Source organism: Urocitellus parryii, chromosome 3 (genome assembly GCF_045843805.1).
Source record: "Urocitellus parryii isolate mUroPar1 chromosome 3, mUroPar1.hap1, whole genome shotgun sequence".
In the NCBI taxonomy this organism is placed as follows: domain Eukaryota; kingdom Metazoa; phylum Chordata; class Mammalia; order Rodentia; family Sciuridae; genus Urocitellus; species Urocitellus parryii.
Window position 1 is genome coordinate 39,073,876 of NC_135533.1, and position 19,874 is coordinate 39,093,749.

The window sequence follows — 19,874 nt, forward strand, 5'->3', positions numbered from 1 at the left end:
CTCGGTAGGAAATTGCAACTCCAGAAAAAGCAGCATGAATCTGAATAGTTTAATGAGTCTTACAAGAATAAGTATCTGTGTACACAGGTGCTTTTTTTTTTTAAAAAAAGACATGATTAAACTTCTGTTTAGTATCTAAGGCAACTAGAATTATTTCCATATTATCTATTATTATTTCTACTAAGTATGCTTTTATGTTTTATTGTCATGAAAGAAAAGACATAACTTTAGGTTATATTCCAGATATAATCATTCATGTAAATGAACTGGGGTACTGACAAATTCTTTCCTCCTTCAGACTATAGATTTTAATTGAGATCTGTTTGGATATACAGAGATCTTTAACTGAAGCAATTTAATGGGGCTGTGGAAAATGTAAAAAAAAAAAAAAGGATGACTGGAAAATAAAACACAGAACAATGACTTCTATGTGTTGCAACAAAGGAAGATGGCAGGGAAAACTTTAAATTCCCAATGAACTGATTTAATTTTAAATAAAGCATGGTTTTCCATTTCTTCTATCAAATTTCAACTGAAGCAAGCATGTAAAATTATTTTTATCACCTGTATTTTATTACAGAAATAATTCTGCACAGGTAAAATTATCCTTAGTTGCCTAATATATTCTTCCATACCAAGTTGTGTTTTATAAGGTATAGTTATAATGCTGATGACTTTTATCCCCATGAATTCAACGTCTTTACTTAGAATAGAATTATAGTACTTTATTATGTGTGTTCTTCATGATGATCTGAACGTTAAAAGCACACAAAAATAGTATTAAAATTGAATAATGCTATAATATTGTTAATGAAATAATAACCTTTAGGGTTAAATTTGGTTGCTTTTTCAATGTGATAAAAATTAACTATTTTTCTTTGTGTTAGTAAAAGAAAATTAAGACTTTATCTCCCCAGGATTTTTTGCAATGTTAAGTCAATATCTCAAATGTTCTATCCTTAGTTTTCAGTGAGCCCTCTTGTCTTGCTGGTTAGTTGGTTATTTTGTGAAGTTACTATTCTATTACAGTGACTAAAGCAATATAAAAATAACATAAGTGTAACAATTTTGGTTCTCAGCAGGAATGGTTAAAAAAAAAGTGCTTTGCCCTTATTCTCCCTTCCCAAGCTCCTGGCAGACAATGATAATCAATTATGGGGCATTTTCCAACTGGGTTTGAATATAGAGACATTTCACTTGGCACTTGAGTCAAAACATATTTGTTGGTTTGATGTGAACCACAAATTGCATTTCCAATCCTAGTTGACTTTCTTGCTTGGGAGGAAAGTAGAATGGGCTTAATATAAATATATTACCTCTACTAAAAAATCAGTTCTGAGTGTATGCTCTACTGATACACAATCAGAATTGCAGCTGTGTATACAAAGGACACAGTGTTATTTATGACCCAGGCTGAGGGGCTTCATGCCAGCCTACACAGATGTACCAGCCTAACTTACAGAGGATTCTGGGCCAACATCACCCTTAACTCTGGAAATACAGTAGCAGAGTGCCAAGGAGCAGGAATTCCTCCATTTATCACATGATTGATGTTTTTGGCAAGTTATTGCAACAGAAGATATAGAACCTTTATGGTGATTAAAGCCAGGGCCTGTCATTTTCTCCTACCTTCAGAAAAATTCAGCTTTATACTTGTGCCAAAGCCCCTTATTAATTAGCAATATCCTACACTAATGGTTATTACTGTAGTTTGCATGCTTAATGCTCATATGTTAAAGGCTTGGTTCCCCAGGGTGGTGCTATTAGGAAGTCATGGAATGTTTAGAAGGTGCGGCCTAGACACAGGTCATTACCTCATTTGAAATGTGCCCTTAAAGGCGATTATGAGACCATGACTCCTTCCTTTCCCTCTTACTTCCTTCCTGGATATAAGGTGAGTAGTTTTGCTCTGCTACATGCTCCCATCATTTGCTTGTTTGAAACCCCAACCATAGGCCTCAAAGCAATGTGTCAACCTGACATGGATAAGAACCTCTAAAACCATGTGTCAAAATAAAACTTTTTCTCTTTTTAAATTAATTAACCAGGTTGTTTTGTTACAGCCATAGAAAGCTGAGTAACTCAATAACTGTGTCTTTAGGCTAATGTTAATTAGCATAATACCACACTCAACAGACATTTTTTTCTTTTTTTAACTCCTTTTAGTTTCGGAGATGAAAGCTAAGAACCAATAGCTCTCTGTGACTTAGGTACTTTGTGGTCCTGATTTAATGCCTTACTGGTGAAGACTGCTATTTTACAGGTTCTGACCAGATGTTGGTACACTCTGGATACTTAATGATAAAACATAAGGCTTAAAAGGACAAATGTTATTGCTGTACTCATATTCTGTTGCCTATTACTCTTTTGCTTCCTTTTTCATAAAGCTTTTGCACATTCTCTTAGAGCAACTATCCAGGACAATCGCATTATCTATAATCGTTAGTTTTTCCCTGATTCACTGCTTGTAATTGACATCACTACATTTACTCAAATTAAATTTGAGGAAAAAAAATGTAGTGATTGAAAATAGCCTGTTAAGTGAACCAGCTAGAATGAACAGTGATTAGTAATGAAGAAAGATAATGATATGCATTGTGATAATTATTGCAATGCTTTCCTATCAAATGATCCTTTTAATTTCTTTCTTTTTTAAATATTTGGCAGACTCCTTCTGTAAGTATTTTTAGCATTGAATGCTTATTTTAAAATGGGTTGAGTCAGGCTGGTTGTGACACTCATTTTTATTGATCCAGACAATGAAAAGAGGCAAAATGGATTAAGAAAGTGTATTTCTAAGGGAAATAGCCCCCTAAACCACCCCAATTGGAGTTTCTACTTCCTTTGTGAAGCTCTCTGATCACTATCTAAATGTCACCTCTTAGGTTTGGCATTGGTCCACAGCAAACTTTTCCTCAATTGATCCATGTCACCTTTGAATGAAATTTTAATAACAGCTTAAAGCCAATACAATACATTTCCTCCCATAAAATAAACTTCTTCTCATTCTCATTGTCATTAAATGCAGATGGGATTTAAACCTTTGCTAAGAGCTATTTGTGATGACAACATACAGTATTCTTCTCAAATCACCTATGAAAAAGTAACCTCTGTTTGTATAATAATCCATTTATCTACTTCCAGACTTGACTTGATTTGACAGTTGTGCTACTAATGTAGACAACAACATGGTCAAAGTGTTTTCACTGCTCGAATCTAGTTTTTCTCACAATATTTTGGTAAGAATTATCAATTTATGGGATCATATGGTTATTTTGGGCTCTGTGTTTGGCAGCACAATCTATGTCTCAAAGACCAGGACAACCTACTAGTAAAATGAAAAATAATTGAAATTTAAAAATTGGTCCTTATGTCCCGAAGCTTGGTTTTCCCTGTTATTCTACTATTAACTAAATGCTCAACTTTGGATTAGGTTCTTTGGTCCTCGGTTTAGTTTAGTAATACTCCTTTAAGAAGGCAGTTACGGGAATTGTTGACACAATATAAGCAAAGATGCTTTATAAATAACCAAGAATTATTTTGGGCAGCATTGTTGACTCTCTTGTATTTTACATTCATATGCATTTCTGAGCTAAATTAAGAAAATTCCAAGTAATCCGTTTACAATTCTGTTCATGGTTGTAATCAGTGGTTTCAATGGTGAGATACCGATCAAAGATTTTAATTATTTCTCCTTTTTCCAGAAATCGATTCCAACATCAGTTCTCTGTGTATTCTAAATGTCCTAATTTTCTCTATATTTGCTTTTAGAGGGACAAAGAGTATGGTCTTCTATAGGGGAAATATTTGCAAAAGAGTACAATGGCTAAGCCTATCCTGAACTTATACCCCTAAGTTCTATTGTTTTATCAGGATAATATAGTTCAATTGAGATGCTCTTTACTTAACTTGTATCTTAGAAGAAAAGAATCATAGAATGTGAATCAAGGAAAGGTCTTTAAAGATTCACTATTCCTTTTGTTATGTGGAACAAGAGTTCTAGTTAGGATTACCAGCTTGATTATGAAATTGCAGTATTACTTTTTGAGAAACATATTTTTGTCTCTTCACATAGTATTTTTTATTGCTTTTACTAATAGCAACGAATGTTTTCATCTTTGTTTACTTGCATTAATATCCTAACATTTCCCAATGCTGCCCTATATCCCTGAATATTCAAGATTTTTAATCACTTCTCTTTTTTACTGACTAACCTTATAACATTTCAGGTATAAATTCTGTCTTGTGGTTGTGTTCTTTTCAAGCTGACCAGGTTCAAAGGGCATTAACATACATATTAAAACACCATTGTCTAAGCATTTCAGAGCCTATGAATTATTTTATCATAATTAAAATGAACATGAGCATCTTTGAAGGGCTAGCAATCTTTAAAGTTGGAAGAGAAAATGGTGTAGGTTGGACTTTTGTTTGTATAACTGATACAGATGGTCAGAGTATTTATTCAATTAAGCCAGGTAAAATTAATTTTTCTATCACTACATCTTTGGTTATTGTATAATGAATATTGACTCTAAATTATTTTCCTAGAAACCTTATGGCAAGAATTAGTTAGTATTAGTTTTATTTTATTACAAATTTTGGGGGGTACTAGCATTGGAACTTAGGAGAGCTTTACCACTGAGCCACATCCCCAACCCTCTTTATTTTTATTTTATTTTTTTCAATTAGAAAACTTCTACTAAATGAGAAAACTATGATGTGCTTTAAAACACAATGGAATTATGAAAAAAAGACATATGCATTGTAAAGAACTTTTGCACTGTGCTGAAAATCAAATATTTCTTACAGTAATACAATGTGCCAATCCATAAAATGTAAGTTAACAGAATTCTCAATTTAACATTTTCAAAGATAATATTAAGGTAAAGAATTTTATGGTAGCACATATAGAAGGGTATTATAAATATGATGTCTATCCCTGTGAATCTTACAAATTTCACAATGCTCAATAAAAGATTTTGGAACACATTAATGAATCACAAACCTGTGTCCTGTAAATTCTCCTTCTAAATCTTTATGTTGACTTTTCTATTCCTTGCTATTTGTTAATTATAAATCTAGAAGAAGAAGAAGAAGAAGAAGAAGAAGAAGAAGAAGAAAAATACTGTAATAAATTCTTGATCGTGTACAGAGTAAACTACCATAGTTTACTACATATCTATTCAATATCATATGATCTTTGATTATGAAAAACCAGAATTAAAATATTACTGACACAGCCTTAAAATAGTATACATAGTATATGTATTTGATAGTGAATCACCCAATACCAGTAGTTGAAAATACATTCCAAGTTCTCTGCATATTTGATTTTATAAGCATCCATTTAAATACATCCTTTGTACAGAGGGAGGAAAAGAACATCAGCTTTCCAAGGCTTGTCAAAAAATGATTCTCATGTTCTGTGGATTTAAAAACAAACAAACAACAAAAACCACAAAAACAAAATTGACGCAGGTGAGGGTGTTATTAGGAAGTAGACATGCCAAAAGGTGTTTTGTGCAAATTAAAATCTAAAGCCAAGGTTTTAATCACATTACCAACTACTTGGGTAATACTATACAAGCCTTATCTTAAAATTAAATGAAATGCTACTACACAATAGAGCATCAATAAGCCCAAATCCAAATCAGTGGTAATTTATGTAAAAGGCAAAAATTTACTATCAGCTGTATGTTTTCCCAAACTATTTGATTCAAAGTTATTGGATTGGATAGTTTGCATATTTTTAAAAACTTTCAATCTCTAAAGTTCCTTTTACTACAATGAGGCATAGTTTTCTTAGTAAGGGCAAACAAATAGTCAAGTACAGGAAAATAATAGTTGATGAATGTCTTTAAAATTCTTTCCATGTATCACTTTCAAAAATATTTTAGAAAAAAAAATTTAAAATAGTTGCCATCATTTTAGGAAAAACAGACAAACAAAACAAGCCCCAAATAATAAACAACCAAACAACACTAAAACCACATTGATGGATCATCTTGCTTTCATCTGATTTAACTATCACATCTAGTTTAACTGGAATGCTTTTCAATTTTAAAAATTGTGATACATGAAGATGTAAATTTAATGGATGATTTTGAATTTGGTTTTAACTTCTTTTACTGAATATTATGAGAGTATGCTTATTAAAATACAGCACAGCACATCTTTGTGTTAGAAAAAAATTTAAGATCATTTACCTATCTCCTTAAGTTAAAGGTGTGACATCATAAAGGGTGACAAATGGCTGGATGGTTTTACAGTACACACTTATATATTAGAAAGTATCTCCTTAACAAGTCTGAAGGTTTCTTTATAGAATTTCTTCACTTTTTTTTCAGTGGATTAGCTATTTGAGGTAGAGTGACAGGACATCCAGAATTCAGTCCACCATACTGATACTTAGTTTTCATTATAGATGGTTTCAATATCTGAAATGAACATATCAAAGTTTCATCCACATTCATCATTCTACCAGTATTATCAAACTTGCCACAGTAATGTGGGGCTGAAAATAGGGTGATCAATTGTCATTTTGCAAAAAATTCATATCCATCTTCCACCACCTGATGGGCTCGGCAAATCAAGTCCAAATCATGATGATTCAGAAATTTACTGAATTCATCAGCTCCAAAAGCAAAGGAAACACTATGATCAGTTTTCTCCCCAGCCTTGCACATCCTTATCTGGGTCAGACCACAGAAAATCACAGAGCAAACCTATATCAGGGATATCTGTGGGTCCTATTATTCTCCAAATCTGCTCCATATATTGCAAGTCTGGTGATAGTCCTCCATAAAACAGAAGATCTTCTCATCCACAATGGCAGCTATAGGCAGAGAGTTAAAGCAACCAGTGAAGGTCTTCTACAACTTAAGATTAAACCTTCATTTGCATTCATCATAGAATCCATAAATGCATTTGATGATAGCACATTCATAATTTTCTCTTGAGAGAAAGAAGTTCTCTGGGTATTTGATTTTATAAGCCAATAGCAAACAAATGGTTTCCAAAGACTGCTTTCCTCTGTCCACATAATTTCCGAATAAAACAGATTGGCTTCTGGTGGGAAACTTCCATATTCAAATAATCTCAGTAAATGTATATACTGTCCATGAATATCTCCACAAATTTTCAGTGGTACTTCTAATTCCAAAAGAATAGGCTGGCTGAGCAAGATTTCATGAGATTGATACATAAGCCCTGAACTTCTGCTTCAGTCATCTGTACAATCTTTCCTGGACAACATCCTTATGCTAAGGAAAAGAACTTTATGAAATCCACTCCCAGAACAGCAATCAGAGGTAACCTAGGGTAATGCACAAATAAAAGAGCAAAGAAATACACATTCCAGGGACACACTATGCCCAGCAGCAGGCACCCTTGCCCTTTCTTAGAAAGGGTCACTGAAGGCCATCATGACAGTCAGGGGAGTCTCAAGGCCCTTTCTGAAGGCTCTCTCTCTTTTTTTCTGAAACAGGATCTCACTACATTGCTGAAGCAAGACTCGAATTTGGGATCCTCCTGCCTCAGCCTCCCAAGTTGCTGGAATTACACAGGCCCCGCTATTATTTTATTTTTAAAATGATAAATGTGATTGTGGCTGCTCTAACAAATTGCTATCTGTTTAGAGCTTAAAGGAACAACTGTGTTGTTATAAAGGATTGGAGTTTGGAAATCTAAAATAGGTTGACAAGGCTTCATTCTTTCTGCGGCTTGACAGGTAATCTGCATCTTTGCCTTTTCCAACTTCTGGATCCTCCTCATTCCTAGGCTCATAGACTTGCATCATTCCCCCCACTGATTCTGTCATTTCATCTTCTTCTCTGACTGATGCTCCTCTTACTGGTGATTAATTTGGAATAATCTAGGATTATCTCCTCAGCTCAAGGTCCTTTACTTAATTACATCTGCAAAGTCCTCTTGCCAGGCAAGGAAAGCTGTTCACCTATTCTTGAAATTATGGTGTGAGCATCTTTGGAAACCATTATTCTGTCTAGTGCATGGTAATACAAATCATTTATAAAAGATAAAAATGCTAAATTTAAGAGCAAAATACTTTTTTCAAAACATTTATCCTTGATACAGGATGTTCAAGCTTTTTTCAAATCATCATCCTTGATAGAAGATGTTCAAAACAGTAGTGAAGATGTGAACCTGTTTTTACTTGTGGGAACCAGTTTAGGCAAAGACAATTTTATTTAAACTATCTTGATGAGTTAGACTAGTGAAGAAAAACAGGACCGTGGCTTATTTCAGGTCTTGCTTATCCTAAAGGGATGATTTGTCACTTTGAACAATTACTAGAAGCAAAGGACATCTAATTTCCAGAAGGAGAGAAAAATGTGAGTGGAGTTTTGTAAAATATAGTTAATTTCTCTTTCTGAAGGCCTGTGAATATGAACCATCCTACTAATGTGAGCAGGATTCTTGCTGAATCTTGACTGACCACTAAAGGAAACGCTTAGCTCAGATAATTATGTGAACAAGAAAAAATATTATTTCCCTGTAAATATTCCATGTAACATTTTTAAAATGATTCAACTATATCTTGTGATTGGTATTTTTTAAAAACCTTGGCTGTTTCTCTACCACTGTGGCAACTCATTGCAGCATTTATGACATTCTGCAGAAAATGATTGATGAGTTTTACTTTTTTTTTCTTTGTCTAGAGGAAAATAGTCCAAAGTTTTAAATGATTCTTTCATATAAACAATAGAGTGATTATACTATTGTTATTTTTCAGTTCTGAAATAATATCTGAAAGGAATGAGCTAAAATAATTCAATGATTGGGGAACCAAATCTGGGCATTAGATCACATCTCTGTGATGTGAATGCCATAAGAAAGTCTTGCATTCTTAAAGTTAAGTGTGAATCTGTCGTATATTCACTATACTTTTTAAGAAGAGTAAGGGGAAAAGAAGTTAAGACAAATGAATTAATCTTTTTGGGGGAGATTTTTGTTGAAAGATAGGATAAATATGTTCAGTGTAGTGAAAACAACCTATGATTGATATTAGGGCATAGGGTCCACCTTGCTGAGCTCAGGGTGGAGATTGTCAGAGTGGATATGTTCTGCCCTGGTTCCATGCAATGACACCTCACTCTGGATCTATTCGCAGTGGTATATAATCTTCCCAACACATGCCATGTAGTCAATAAACATTTCTACAATAAAAGAAGAAGGATATATAAAATTAAGGGATGAAAAGCCTTATATCCTTCTCAGCCTAACTTTGTAATTAATTTTTCTTATATATAAGTGAATTAAGCTGGGGCTTGAGAGTGACATGTTTAAAGTATCTAAAGAGAAACCAATAAAATTAAATAACTTAAGACCAATTGTTTCTTATTTTTTAGATATTTGTGTGAAAGAAAAGTAATGCTGGAAACCACAGGAGAAGGATGGAATAAATTTAGTATAATTTTACTTTTATTTAATTATTTATTTACTTACTTACTTATTTATTTTTGTCTTTTGGTACTGGGGATTGAACCCAGAGATAATTTGTTACTGAGTTACTTATCCAGCCCTTTTTTATTTATTTATTTTTTATTTTGAGAAAGGATCTCACTAAGTTGCTTAGGGCCTTGCTAAGTTGCCCAGCCTGACCTCAAACTTGCAATCCTCCTGTGTCCTTGGTTGCTGGGATTACAGGTATGTGCCACCAAACCCAGCTTACTTTTTTAAAAAAATAATATGATTAGTATTTAAACTATTATTCTAGTTAAGGTCAATCAGAATTGATATATACAAATTAAATATGTCTGGTTGTTATCCCAATATTGGGTACACAGATGTTAGTTCAAATTTGAAGCAGGTGAGACAGCAGTGCTACACTAGCAGTTATCCACATGATCACCAAGAGACACTGGCCCCTTAAATCCAAATTAAATGTGCCTGAATCCCAAGGTAACTGTTTACCTTTATTCTAGACATCTCTAGCTCTAGAATCTCTTTCCTTCTGAAGTCGCCTATTTCTGGATTACTTCAAAATCTTGCATATATACTTTCCTATTTCTGCTCTGTGATATGTTCCCCCACATTTCTGTTTTTCCCTTGAATTACCTGTGTACATTCTCAGATTCTCATTAGATCAAGTTTTCACATGTAGAGAACTAATCCTTGATGTTTTTGAGAAAAGGTTTTTGGAAAAGGTTTCAAACCTCAGGGTAAAAACTTGTACTTGAGTACTGGACATTTGCATCATTTTTAAAAAGTCATTTATTGCCATTTAGTCTCTCTAGCCTGGTTAACTCTTATCAGAGCATCTCAGAGCCCTCTAACTCCAGTTTCCAAGCTCAGTTTTAATTTCTGTTTTATGTCCAGAGATTTGGTGAAATGATGTGTTCAACAACAGCCTAGAATTTCACATGCTCTCTTCCCCACTCATTTCTGTAAAGAGAAAGGAGCACAGAGAGGTTCCCCACCCCCGTTGATATGCATTTGTTTTCCTTCTACAAAAGATAGTTATCACTATAGGTAGTTTATTCGATTAAGTAACATCTTTTCCTTAAAATGGTATTAGTTGAAGTTATAGTAGTGCTTTCAATGTTAGATTATAACTGTGAAGTTAAGAGAAAAAACCTGGGAAATTCAATCAATTGGTACAGATCTGGTGACACATGGCAGTCCTTTCTATGTTTCTTAAATAGTTGGAGTAGAGATGAAATCCTGCTCAGAACCTTTGAAAAATTAAATGATAGAACATATGTGCAAAACCAATGGATGTGCAAGTTAAGCGTGATTTAGCTGTGAACAGTCAAGAAAACTTGAATGTACTTGTTCTTTAGATCATATGTAAGAGGAATCCCCTTGCACAGAGAGCTCAGCTGCTTTCTGGTTAATAAGGAAATACCACAAAATGATCATCATTCTCCTCAGGAGCAGATTGCTTTGGGCTCTACAATTACCAACGCAGCAATGATCTGGGAATTTTCTTTGGGTATAAGAAAAAAATTACCATTTAAAGATGAGTATTTTGGAATTTCACAAGTACCTTTCTAGAAATAGGTAAATATGGTATGAATACACAATGAACCAAGTTTTTAATTTTCTTTTCACAAATTCCTGAAGAAAGTGAGGTAAATAACTTCTCCAGTGTACTCATATATTTTGTGATACTCTAGGTCTCAAAGGAGTTAATGCAACTTTCACTGTAACATAAATTCAAATTCAAGTAGTTGTTTATGAAATGGAAAGTTCTTCTTGAGCTCATCTCTGTGTGGTCCAGAGACTACTCTTATCTATTTCAAAAAGTGTTGTAATTTGACTCAATTAAGTAGCCTGTTTGAAATTAGGTAGAAAAGATTGTTTATTTGAATATTCATATTTAATGCACTATTTTGGTGTCATTTGAGAATAACTCAAGCCAGAAAATTAACCCATAGTCAAAACCAGTGAAGACAGAATAGTATGGTGGTCCCAGTGCAGAGCTTTGAGACCAGGTAGTAGTCTCAAATCCTTTTTCTGTTTCGCACTAGTTGTGTGATTTCCATGACATTAAGCCATCTTCTCACATTTTCATCTGTGGAATGGAGAGAGGTGGTGGATGTGAAGAATAAATTAATTAACAAATAAAATTCTTGGCAAGTACAAGTTTTGAAAATATTTTTTATAAATGTTTATGTAGTATTCCATCTAAGAAATTCTATATGAAACAAACATATGTGTAAAATAGGCATGGAAAATATGCTAATTTTAACCCATTTAGATTTCAAAATGCTCATTTTCTCTTAAAAATGAAGAACAGAGTATTAGTATAGAATTTTAGACAAAGTGTAAATAAAGCAAATTTTGACATTTTGGTTGTATTTCTAGTTGGAATACCAGGTAAAATACTTATGCATTTTAGCAAGCATAATATTGTAACACTGAATATAGTGTTAATTAGCTAGTGCTGAATAAATTCACAGTGTAGAGTTGAGGTTAGGTTTTTTCCCTGATATTTGTACTGTGTAATAAAATATTGCTCATCATCTCTATTTTTACTGAGAAAATATTAATTTAAGAACTAGAGGAATGAAAGTTTTTCCTATTTTATTGGTGCATTATAATTATACATAATAATGAGACATACAACAAAACAATATAATTTGGTTCATATTGTTCCCCAGATTTCCCCTTTCCCTCCTCTCCTTCATCTTCCTGGTCTCTTTCCTCTCTTCTATTGGTGTCTCTTCCAACTTCATGAGATCCACCCCATCTCTCTTTTCCTTTTTTCTCTTTAGCTTCCTTATTTGAAAGAAAAACACATGACCCTTACATTCTGATTTGAAAAAGGAAACGCAATAAGTAATGAGGAAATTGGTTTTGCAATGCTAAGAAAAGTGAGGTTTTTTTTCTCTTTTAGAACTTGATTCATTAACAGAAAAATAAAAACTCTATTTTAAGAGACAGTGGTAAAACTTTATAAGAATCCTGAACTGTTTAAAGAAAAATGACTTGAAGGTTTTCAGGATGGTTATTTATCTTAGAAAATTGACTTCATGGTAACCATTGTAAAATGCTAAGCATATTAATATTTTCACTGTTTAAGCTGGAATAAAATATAGAATGCAATAAAAAGAATTTTGTTAAAAAGGTAAAAATGAAAGAGTTAAATCCGTTAAACACTGTAGGTATTCTTAAATTACTGATGAATAAGTCTAGAGAATGAGAAACTGACCCTGTAAACTTATTTATATTTTTATGTCTTCTTTGTCTGATGGCATTAGCTTCTCTCATTTATATTCTGTCTTGACGTCATCTCCTAAATTCTTGTTGCCAACACCTGCACTTCTTACATCCTGTTTCTACTTATCTGATGCAATGGTCTGAGATTTCGAGGACTGTGGTGGAGCTATAGATGTTAAGGAGTTAATGTCCTCTGAGCTCTTGGCAGGCCAGAGCAAGCAAGACTGTTCTCAGGACATGTTCAGTTGACATGGTCAGACTTGCCATGAGTTCCTCTTGAGACTGTGGACCTGCCTCATGTCTTTCCCTTGTGGTGGAGTTATTTTGGGGAATGTTCCTGTTATGCTTAGCTGCTAGTACAGATCCAGAATAAAGATTAAGGGAAAAAAAAAACGTAAAAGTAGCATTGTTTTAAAAAAAGGTATTTTAGTATTTTGTCTGCCTAACCTCAAGGTTGCATTCCATGGTTGGGAACCCACTGTAAACTTTAAAATGCTGTGCTTGCCAATAATAAACGTCCTTAGCTGCACCAAGCTTTGGATCCCCTGTGTCCCCTCCTTCATCTTGCTCAGCTCTTCAGTCCCTGTCAACACTGATCCTCTTTTTTTCCACAAATTTAAAACTGATTGAGAGTCCTTGCCAATCCTCAGAAATATATTTTTGATTTTGTCAACATCTCCAGCATAAAGTAACTACTTTGTCAAGCTTCTTGGTGAACAATCTATACCTTTGCTCCTCATCAGAGTATGATTTACTGCCAGTTATCACTGTCCTGTCACTATCTTTACCAGTCACCAGAGGTTGACCTCTGTCAAATTACACAATTTCTTATAATCTGAAATCTACCAATCCTCTTTGTAGCATAGGACAAGTTTTCACATAGTTTTCCTGCTGAGACTCTAGAATGCCTCCCTTACCTTTCTCAACAATTTCAAGAAATATGTTATTGCCCTTATTGTCCCTAAAATATTGTTGATCCCAGGGATATTCCTGCATGTCTTAGAGAAAACATAGACTTAATTTAACCTAAACTAAATTTGTATCATTTCCATTGCCCCATTTCTATCTCTTTCACTTCTCCTTATCCCATTGTGACTACATCATCTACACCCATCTTAAGCTGGAAACCTCTGAGTCATCATTGCATGCCTGCCTCTTGGTCATGAAGCTTTGGGACAACTCTCTCTTCACCCTTACAAAGAGATTTCAGTGGCTCAGTGGCATGTGTGAGGCACTGGGTTTGATGGATCCTCAGCACACATAAAAATAAATAAATAAACATATTGTGTCCATCTATAACTATATATATATATTGAAAAGAGAGAGAGAGAGAGAGAGAGAGAGAGAGAGAGAGAGAGAGAGACAGACAGAGAGACAGAGAGAGACTGAGACTTCCATAGTCTGCTCCCTGGCTCAGCATGGACACAATTTAGAAATTTTCTTATGATTCTTCTACAGAATTTTTCAACCCTGTGGTTGCTTCTCTGATTTCATCCACTTTTAATTCTTTCCTTATTTACTATCTAAATATCCTTTGGAGTCCATTTTCAAATTATTTTGCTTCTCTTGGTGTCAACACCGAGAAGAAGTAAATGACAGGATTCGTTTGTCTTTTGCTGGGGACTTCTAGGTCCATCATCTGCCAGGATCAAACTAAAGCTTTTTTTTTCTTTGAATCCCTTGAGAATGTAGTGGGACAATGATGATGAAAAGTTTCATATGACTTCCTCAGAGACACTGCCTTTATAAAGGCAAAATTCACTTCTTCACATTGAACAAAAATGGGGAATAATGAAATTCTTTCCATCTTTGTAAATGATAATTTATATTTTAATCCATGAAATTACTAAATGCATGTTGTTTTGATTCTTTAGAATGGAGATGTTCAAGTCACTTGTTTAGACACAGGATATTCTGTGCTGCAGGAGAAGTCAGTCAGTGTGTTAACATTGCATGCTAATAGTAGTGTGACCTGTCATGCTTTTCTTGAGAATGAGAAGAAATTTTAGGCCTGAAAATTTTATTTTCCTCAGCGCTCCACTTTGGGTAATTATTTATTCATGCTATATGGTTAGAAAATAGCATGATTAAGTCATTTACAAAGACTGGGGGGAAAAAGCCAAAGTGTCGTGAATAGAAAAGAATTGCAAATCTTTTAAAACCATATATTATAGATTAGAATAGTTGCTGCTAAGCATACACAAAACCCCTTCTTTTAGGTTAATTTAGACCATGTTTATCTCTTTCATCTCATCCTCATTATCTAACTATGCAAGAGAGAAAGAAGGGTAGCCAAGTTAAGATTCACTCTGATGCAGTCAAGAAATGGTAAGAATGAATACTAGAGGAATAGTAGTAGGATGCAATGGAAAGGAAAAATATTTGGGAGGACAATCAATAGGACAGTAAAAGAAGACAAGAATAAATGGGAATAGGCAGTAATGCATCACACAGCTGGAGAGAATGCCTTTCACAGACGATGATGACAGGCCACAAAGTCAACCCTCAAAGATGGTACTCAGGTTTCTGATTTGAGTAAGTAGGTAGATGGTCATTCTATTCACTGACTTAGGAAGAATAGAAAGATACATGTTTCTGGTGGGGGACGGATAAAGACTTCAGTTTGGGACATGCTAACTTTGAAATATCTGTGAAATAGTGAAGGTTCATAACCAATTGATGATAAGATATATAAGTCAGGACTTTTTTTTGCAGGGGGGGGCTACTGGGGATTAGAGTCAGGGGCACTCAACTACTGAGCCACATCCCCAGCACTATTTTGGATTTTATTTAGAAACAGGGTCTCAGTGAATTGCTTAGTGCCTCCCCCTTGCTGAGGCTGACTTTGAACTTGTGATCCTCCAATCTCAGCTTCCCGAGCCACTGGAATTATAGGCATGCACCACCACACCTGGCTGGAATTTTTCTTGACAGTAGCTTTGAATTTGTCAATATCAGCATGAGATCATAATTAAAGATTCAGAAATAGATGAGCATTTACCAGGAGAATATGCAAAGTAAGAAAAATGAAGGGCCAGCTCAGTCCATTTAAGGGAAAGAAAGGAAGAAAAGAAAAAGACATTGCTACTGAGGTAGGAAGAAACTCCATGCAGAATGATGCCACAAAATAAAGAGGGAAGGAGGAGAGCTTTTTAATATATATATATATATATATATATATATATATATATATATGAATACATAGTTAACTGGGTCAACTGCTGCCAAGACACATAAAGGAAAAAAGTAAAACCTAATCATAGCATTAGGCAAGAAGATATTTTTTTAGGTTTTTCAAAGAGAATTTAATGTATGGAATTTGTAAAATGGGTGTAGTGGAACTAAAAAGAAAAAAAAATGAAAAGGTAACTCTATGGCAACAGAGGTAGTAAATATAGGTAGTGGCTACCATACCTGGGTTGGGGAACATAGAGACCAGAACTTGGAAGCCTGGAAGAGAGGCCCTGCAGAGCTGGGACTTGGATCTTGTTGAGTTGGGGGCTGCAGAGTGCACCTGTGATTGCTGCTGATACCTATGAGGGAGTCCAGTAAGAATGACTCTGGGAGATAAAGTATTTACCTTTTAAAGTGCTTTTATTTGGGGTTCTAGTGGTTGGTATTTTTCAGGCAATCAAATTTTGTCTCCCAAGCAAATGACTATATTCTCAAATTCTCACCTGTGCAGACCATCTTGAATAGATGACAGTCAAGGGCTGGTTGTTCATATTTGGTATCCCTTTTTCTACCCAACAGATTAGAAGACAAAGCAGTTTGGAGAATGGATTCAATCTAAACATGCAAGATGTTCAACAGTTGCAACCTAATTTCCCAGGCCTTCGTATGCTCAAGAATGGGAGGAGCCTGCCAGTGAGGGGATATTAAATATATTCACTTTCTTATCCCTTCTGTTGGCTTTCACTGGCTCCTCATTTATCAAGTTACTTCTTTGAGCCGATCTCCAAAGCCCTCTAGTAATTGATACATCCTTGGGTTTTCCCGTCTTTTCCACTATGAATCACCAAAGAAGTCAGGCTGTACCAAGTAGGTCACAGTCAAGCCCACCTCCTTGAAGGTAGTTTTTCCTATGTATACTAGAAATTTTGAGTATGTAGCCTTGTGTATCTTTTCCTTTGAACAAATCAAGGAATGGCATATGCAGTGAAAATGGGGACCCAGGTTGAGCTCAATTGTGGAAATGCTTAAGTATATTCTCTTCTGCCTTTGTTGTTTCTTCCCCCTATCTATCAACTTTACTGAGTGTAAAGAAGAATCTCCCTTGTGCATATTTAGTTCTTCACAAGGAGTAAAGCTGAGGCCACAATGCTTGATTTTCACCATAAATTAGACAAGCTACTACAACCTTCACAAGGAAATCACAAGGAAAAGAATATAGACTGTGTACACATCCATTTGCATTTTTATCCGTGGCAAATTTCTAAAAGCATAAAATCTGTGACTTTTTCTGAAAGAGTACATTTTAAATTTGGTTATTGGTATTTCTTATGCCTCTCCTTCCTTTCCCCCATTTCTCTTTGTAGTCAGATCTTCCTAAACTACCTGTTTTCTCCTTAGTACAGAGTTATTTATTAATGGACTTGGTGATGGCTTAGTTTCTTATGGAAACTGCTGATGGTAGGAGATAGAGTTTGATGGGTCAGAGAATGGAAGGTGACGAAGTGGAGATAAAGTGTGGAGATACACTTTGGAACATTTGGTGTATGAAGTGGAAAGCAGGGAGTGACAATAAGTGAAGGAAATAAAAAATCAGGAAATACTGTTTTAAAAAGCAGGGGACTTGAGCATAATCAATTATTAATGGGAAAGAATATGCTGACATGGAAGGATCAAAGACAATTCAGTTCCCGGGAAGGAAAGGAATGAAAATATTTCCAGAGAACTGGTAGAAAGATTAACCTCCAATAAGAGGAGGAGAAACTTCTTTGACTGTAATAGGAAGAACAAAGAAAACCAGAAATAGATTCAAGTTACTTTTCCAGGTTAGTGGCAGAATAATGGAAGAATCTCAAACTGGTGCTTCTCTGTAAAGATGGAAGCAGAGTCATCTATTGAGAGAAAGGTGAGGATAGAGTCAGGCATTAGCACACTGAGAGTTAGAATAACAGCAAAAAATTATTACATTACATGTTTCAGGATATTTTCTGTGCAACCTGTATGAACTAGTTCAGTTAATCCTCCAAACAATCCTATTGCTTAATTGCTATTGGTATCCCCATCTTAGAAATGAGGATGGAGGGTGGATCTGAACCAGCCTTTGAGAAGAAAGGGAAAAGAAGTTGACATTGATCTTGTTGAGGTTAGAGACCATGAAATTACAATGGCACTAAGCTAATAAATCTCACATCTTAATGACAGCATGCAAATAAACTTCTAAAGCAAGCATCATGAATATGACTTGAAAACAGCTCTTAATATATTGTGTTAAAATTAAAAATATATTGTGTTTATGTGTCTTATTTCCTCACAAGAAGGAAGACTATGGGCCTTGACCATAGTGGTATTCTCACAACCGAAGGCTCATAGTAAACAATTTCAAAGATTATAATGAATCAGTTCAAACTAGTTTCCATCCTCTCTTGCTTTACAGATTCAACTAATGCTTTCTTTCATTTGTTAAATTTTCCAAATTTCTCCAATGACTCCACATATGATCTTTTAAAAAATATTTTTATTAGCATATAGTTATACATAATAGCTGAGTTCCACATATGATCTTGTTCTGATTTTCTTCTGAGCCTTTTCATGTTTTTTTCTAGTGCTGTGATGCATGAGTTTGATTGTGTTTATAACTTTATCATGTAGTATCTATAAATGAATGTATACTTCAATTATAGCTGAGAAGAAACGTTCTAATGTGAAAGTTGCAGATTTGATAGCACTTTTGTTGCAAATTAAGAAAAAATGACTACAGTCATTGGAGATAATCATTACAGTTCAATATTACTCTCAGACATAAAGATTTTTGGTAATTTCTTCCACTGGAATGATAGGGTTGTGAGCTCCTGAAGGGATTAATTTGGCACTCACTGCAAATGTTTAGCCTCCATCTGGCTCCTTCTAAAGTTCAGTAAGCCTCTCTACTTATTCTCCATCCACTGTTAGTTGATATTTGCTTATAGAAAGAAAACAACTCTGACATTAGCATAACCTAAACAGAAAGAATCAGCCCTACCAACAAGTTGACTTTAGCCCAAGGAAACCCATGTCTGACTTGTCTTCTAAACTTCAAGATGTTATATATTTTTTTTTGTTTTGGCTACCTGGTTTGTAGCAATTTGCTATAGTAATAGTAGATAGTAGTAAACTACATGTTGAAGTTATCAACAAAGACAGAACTAAGTAAATGATACTAAAATTTCGGGTTGAGATAATAATTCTACACTGCCCAGAATGTCTACTAGGAAAATGTCAACAGCTACTTTACCTTAAACCTACATAGATACATTATTCTCTGATTGAGTTATTGACTTAACTTCTTATACCAAATTATTAGCACATAAATCACCAATGTGTTTGTGTACTCTTAGTAGTAAAAATGCAGGGTCAGAGAAAGTGTCAGTTGACCTGATTACAAATCTCAAGCCAACATACAGTGATATAGATGAATTCAGCTATCCCATAGAATATTGAAACATGTTTAGTTCTTCCTTTATGATAGTATGATATAATATTTATCACTGATTTGTAATTTAAGTCTTACCACAAATTGTAATAAGAATTTTATATATTCCATCTTGTATATCAATATATTAGATGTAATCTCCATTTTACATGCAAGCTTTAAGTAAACTGGCTCCTGTTCAGTGTTAGGAATATCTGATCCTGAAGTCCATTTCTGCCCCAATGCAAGCTTTAGGAAGCTAGTGTGGAAGCACTGTCTCAACCCTTAGTCTTTAAAGTAAGTGGGTCGGCTACAGTACTGTTTTTGCATATCTATGCTTCTGCATAAAAATCACTCAAACTTGATTTTTGCTGTTTTGCTTTGCAGAACATGACCTATTCTAGGATAAGGTGCCCTTCTTAAAGTGTATGCTTTGGACATTGAATTAAAAGGGAAGATGTGGAACTAAATGGTACTCTGTGTCCCAGATTCTATCAAAGGAGACTACCTTCAAGAGTTTAAAATCTGGCAGCAGCAAAATTTGCTTTAGGCCTTACTATGGCATATGAGA

The 19,874-nt window shown here is 34.5% G+C and overlaps 1 pseudogene; it reads right to left on the reverse strand.

Moving 5' to 3' along the window:
* Positions 1–6,332: 6,332 nt before the first annotated feature.
* The window catches only part of LOC113196806 (serine/threonine-protein phosphatase PP1-beta catalytic subunit-like), a 48,777-nt pseudogene continuing 35,235 nt past the window's right edge, over positions 6,333–19,874 (reverse strand).